Source organism: Apium graveolens, chromosome 8 (genome assembly GCF_009905375.1).
Source record: "Apium graveolens cultivar Ventura chromosome 8, ASM990537v1, whole genome shotgun sequence".
Lineage (NCBI taxonomy): Eukaryota > Viridiplantae > Streptophyta > Magnoliopsida > Apiales > Apiaceae > Apium > Apium graveolens.
In genome coordinates this window covers 38959148-38964799 of record NC_133654.1, presented here as the reverse complement: position 1 = coordinate 38964799, position 5652 = coordinate 38959148, and the positions used below count along the sequence as shown (strand labels likewise).

The window sequence follows — 5652 nt, the reverse complement described above, 5'->3', positions numbered from 1 at the left end:
CCAAGGTCTACATACTTCTACTCATGAAAAGGTTGATACACTCAGAGAACAAGATGATAAGTTCAATCTACAAATCAAGCTTGACAAGAACAGGTATATCAGACTTATTTCTGAAAAAGTTGCAACCATTGAGAAAACTCAAGAGAAGCAACAGGCCCAAATTGCTGAGGTTTTGGCTAATCAAGCTTTTCAAAAAGCTCAATTGGATGAATCCATTCTTCACTTGAACTTCTTCTTTCTCTCTTACTTCCTGATGATGCAAAAAAGGGGGAGAAGGTAGTTAAGTCCAAATGCTCACCTACTCAAGAACTAAAGAAAAAGGATGATAAAGGTGATGACCAGGGAAACTCTGAAAAGAGCAGAGGTTAAAGAAAAGTTCAAGGAAAATCTTCTATTCAGAACAAGCCAAGTTCTGATGCTGTGAATTCTCAAAGATTGAAGTCAAGTGGTGATAAGCAAAGTCTGATGTCAAGTTCTGATATTCTGTTTCAGTTAGGATCTGAAGATTCTCAGAAGTTTTTGCAAACTCTGAAGTTAAAGGGGAAGTAGACTATTGTTTATTATAAAGATCCTAAAATCCAGACCCTTGATGAGGAGATAGCAAGAAGATTATTTCTGAAACACAATCTAGGAATGGATTTAGAAACTCTCAAGGAGGAAGAAGCTAGATTTGTTGTTGAGAAGACAATTCCTAAGTCTAAAGCTTCTGATGCAAAGAAACCTCTAAGGCCTAAGGAAAAAGGCAATATGATCAAGGAAAGTCAAATTCTGAAACTTCAAAGTTCGAGACTAGATCACAGACTGAGAGTGATCCCTAAGACAAAGGGAAAGGAAAAATTTATGAACCAACCAAGTCACTGGACTTGAAAAATTCTCAAGATCTGATGAAACCAGTGTGTAAAATGGTTCAAATTCTGAAAAGAAGAAAGATAATTGAAGATTCTAAAACAACCTCTGACACTGTTCAAGTTGTTACTCAGAATAAAGGACAGGAAGGTACAGAAGAAACAGCAAATTCTGATCAAGCTATCAAGACATCAACTACTGACAATGCTCAAGTTGATTTAGATAAAATGACAATTGCTGATAAGAAGAAGCTATTATGGAAGAAAGCTACTCCAGTTAAACCAAAATCCAATGTCATGATTAATCAACTTGCTACATTTGGGTTGAAAGCCAAGCAACCTAGAGATAGAGCTGGATTAGGTTCTGACGAAGAGAAGATTCAAATAGGAGTATAGGTTACTCTAAGAGATCCTTTCATATTGACAGACAAACCATATGAACAAATCAAACAAAGGCACCTTGACAAGGTGTTGTCTGCTCAAGTTGTGATAGATGCTCATGATAAGGAGAATCTAAAAGAGAAACTGATCTTATTTCTCAATGATGGAAGGACTTATAGATTAGCTGATACTGATGTATTAAAGAAGTCTATCAGAGAACTTCAACAAATTCACTATCTTCTGGAAGTAAAATCTGATGTTATGAGAAGATGGTCAAAATACATTTTGAAGGCTATAAGAGATCTATTCAGAATCTCTGGTATAAAGACTTCTCATTACAGTCCAATGATTACTGAAGGTGATGGAAGAGAAATTCCTATGCTGAAGAATTCTGCTAAGGTGGAAGTTATTCTGAAAGGAAGATGTTTATGTTATAATGAAAACTCTTCACATCCTAAGGTTATTAGACTTGGTGATGGACTTGAAAGAACATCCATTCAAGCTCTCAGAACAGCCATTTATCAAATTGGTGATAATAAAGAAGAAGAACTGATGCAGGTCAAAGCACAGTTAGCTGAAGTTCTGAAGAAAGCTGAAGATAATCTGATAAATGATTTTGTTAAGAATCATTATGGATTCAGGTTGATTCAGTGATGATTGGTAAAGCTAGATGTTTTGTAAGTTGTAATTAATAGTCTTATTAAACTCTTATTGCATTTGAACTTAAATGTTTTTGACATCATCAAATCTATTAACTTGTACATTCTTGCATAATTACAAGTTGGGGGAGATTGTTGGATATATTTGAGATGTCATGTCTAATATGTTTCATGTTTAGTTTTCAGATCTTAACTAACAGAAAATATCAATACTTACTGGAATTAGGACTTACTGGAAGTCAGGACTTAAGGATATTAGGACTTAGATTATCAGAAGATAATAGCAGAAGATGGATATCAGAACTTAAGTACTGGAGGACTAATAGTTAAGGAAGGAAGTTGATTTACAAGAAAGAAGATCGAGACTAATACAAGAAGAAGATATGCATGAAAAGAGTTAGAGGACTAGAAGAATTATATAAGATATTTGGTTGATATATTTTAGGAGACAGAATTATATTCCATATAAACTAGAAGTTATCTTATAACTGTGTGTCTATATAAACACAGACATAGGTTTACTCTAAAAGAGTTACGATCATCGAGAAGATCATACAATTATAACCTAGCAGCTCTCATGATATTTGTTCATCACTGAGAGAGAACAGTTCCATTATAGTAGAGTTTATTATATCGAATACATCTATTTTCTGTTACTTGTGCTTTAAATCAATTTGATTGTATTCTACACTGTATTCAACCCCCTTCTACAGTGTTGTTTGACCTAACACACATAATCGATCAATTCCACTTTTAAGCACTCCTCATTATCAGTAGGGAATTTCATGGCATTGAATACATTAAAAGTCACATCCTTATCCAATACTCGCATAGTGAGCTCACCCTTCTGTACATCAATCAAGGTTCGGCCAGTAGCCAAGAATGGTCTTCCCAAGATTATGGGAATCTTTTTATCCTCCTCGAAATCAAGAACTACAAAGTCAGCAGGAAAGATGAGTTTGTACACCTAGACCAAAACATCCTCCACAATGCCTCATGGATATATAATAGAACGATCGGCCTACTGCAAGGACATATATGTAGGCTTTAGATCAGGTAAATCCAACTTCTTGAAGACAGACAAAGGCATCAGATTGATGCTAGCTCCCAAATCACATAAACACTTGTCGAACGATAAGTTTCCGATGGTGCAAGGAATAGTGAAGCTTCCAGGATCTTTAAGCTTTGGAGGCAACTTCTGTTGCAGCACAGCATTGCATTCCTCCGTGAGAGCAACAGTCTCTCAGTCATCGAGCTTCACTTTTCGAGAGAGAATACCTTTCATAAACTTCACATAGTTAGGCATCGGTTCATGAGCTTCAGCAAAAGGTATGTTGATATGAAGTTTCTTGAACACTTCTAGAAACTTAGCAAACTGCTTATCCAACTTTTGCTTCTGCAGCCTCTTAGGGAAAGGAGGTGGAGAATAGACCTGTTTCGCCCCTGTAATACCCTCAGAAGGAGTGTGTTCCACAATTTTCTTCCTTGATTCCACTTCTACTTCCTTCTGCACATCTTCTTTAGCCAAAACTTCAGATTCTGGAACTTGATAGTTTTCGGGGCTTGTAACCTTCCCAGACCTCAATGTCATTGCCTTCACAAATCTCATGCGCACCTGCACAAAGCTCACAGACACTTGTTATCTGATTAACTTCATAATTAGCCAAAGAATCCACCTTCATCGTTAAAGCCTTAAGCTGAGCAGCTATAGCAGTAGCTGCATCCACCTCCAGAATTCCTGCTACCTTTCCTTGAGGTAGTCTCTGAGTTGGATTCTGGTATTCATTAGCAGCCATCAGTTCAATCAACTCATAAGCTTCATCATAGCTCTTAGCCCATAAGGCTCCACCTGATGCTGCATCTAGCATGGGTCTAGACTGTACTCCCAAGCCTTTATAAAAGCAGTTGATAATCATCCAGTCAGGCATCCCATGATAAGGACACTTCCTAAGCATCTCCTTATAACGCTCCCAAGCTTCACCTAAAGACTCTCCCGATTGCTGCGCAAATTGAGTAAGAGCGTTTCTGATTACAGCTGTCTTTGCCGTATGGAAGAATTTAGTAAGAAACTTTTGAGCAAGATCTTCCCAAGTAGTAATAGAGCCTGATGGTTGAGAATGCAACCAACACTTAGCTTTATCCCTTAGAGAGAATGGGAAAAGCCTCAGCTTAACAACATCTTCAGAAACGTTGTTGAATTTGAAAGTGTCACAGATCTCGATGAAATCTCTAATATGCATGTTGGGATCTTCCGTTGGAGAACCCCCAAACTGGATTGAGTTCTGCATCATCCGAATCGTGCTAGCCTTGATTTCAAAAGTATTAGCCGCGATGGCTGGTCTAACAATGCTAGACTGAATATCATTGATCTTCGGTTGAGAATAATCTATCAAAGCCTTCGGATTCACTGCTGGTTCTCCCATTGCAGTAATATTTTCTTTTTTAACTTTCTCAGCTTCTTCAAAAACTTCTTCTACTTCAACGTCTTCCTCCGCTTTATCCAGTGTTCTCTTTCGAGATCGAGAACGCGTTAGCATAAACGCTCTCTAGAGTACTTGAAACACAACCAAGCAACAAGTAAGTAAAATATCTGAGTCAGTGAACTTTAACGACCACTGATGTCAAGCACATAAACTAAAAACTAACACCGAGTCCCCGGCAGCGGTGCAATAACTTGTTAGGATGAAAACACGCGCTAAAATTACATGCAAGTATACGCGTTCACAAGTAATATAGAATTCTTTCTAGTTCGTTCCCACAGATGGTTTAGGTTAAATTCATTTTATGCACTTGTGCAACAATGATATGGCTATCGTTCAATGCTAAGACAAATAATAATTTGGGTTTTGATTAAACTAAGAGATTATACTAAATAACATTAACCAAGAGAGTTGAGGTTGAATTACTTATATGAGACAACATAGGATTCTAACTTTATTACTACTTCATTCAAATTCATTGTTCTTAACCTTAGCATGCAATTGTGATGACAACTAATCAGACAACACGAAACTAGTAAACGCCAACTTTCGTTGTAAGAATACCCTACTACCTGTAATAACCTCAATTTTTGGAAATTTTTGTAACCCTTATGAATAGTGATTTTGCTGATTATGCTGATTAAGAAAACTTTTCATGCCACACTATGTAGCAGTTTTTTTATTGATATTCTGAGATCTTATTAGTACTCTATATGGTATATAAGTGTATGTAACGATCGTCAGAATCCAAATTCGAACACTTTGATTTTTCCCGAAAAATCCACCAGATACCGAAAGAATAGAGTATAAGGTAACATGATTAAAAGGATTTAAATTCGAGGATTAAAAGAAAGGATCATATAAGGAATATAATATATTGAGAAAGTTTTAGGGGAACTCAAGTAATAAGATCCCGGATATGATCCCTCAAACGATTAGCAAGAACGAACGATAAACGAGTCGTAAAATAATTAAACGACAAGTAATGCAAGAGAGATTAGTGCAAGGATTAAGGATGATAACCAAACAATTAAGAAAGGATTAGCATAAGAAGATGCTTCCACCACCAAGTGATGACAAGTGGCAAAAGATGAAGTCACCAAGATGATGTCATGCTTAGTCATACTCCACTCACTTTAATCAACCAACAAATCATCCAAATATCCCATTCACTTCATTTTCCACCACAAACACATTCAACAAAGAAAATACTCTCCCAAGAACATCTACTCTCGGCTTCTTCATCATTTCAAAGAAAAAAATTCCAAAAATCAAGATTCTAGCCTT

The 5652-nt window shown here is 36.6% G+C and overlaps 1 non-coding gene across 1 annotated transcript; it reads left to right on the top strand.

Annotated features, from left to right (window-relative positions):
• Positions 1-3811: 3811 nt before the first annotated feature.
• Positions 3812-3918, top strand: LOC141681182 (small nucleolar RNA R71). The gene has a single exon (XR_012558624.1). It is a non-coding gene; the product is annotated as a small nucleolar RNA R71 (small nucleolar RNA).
• The last annotated feature ends 1734 nt before the right edge of the window (positions 3919-5652 follow it).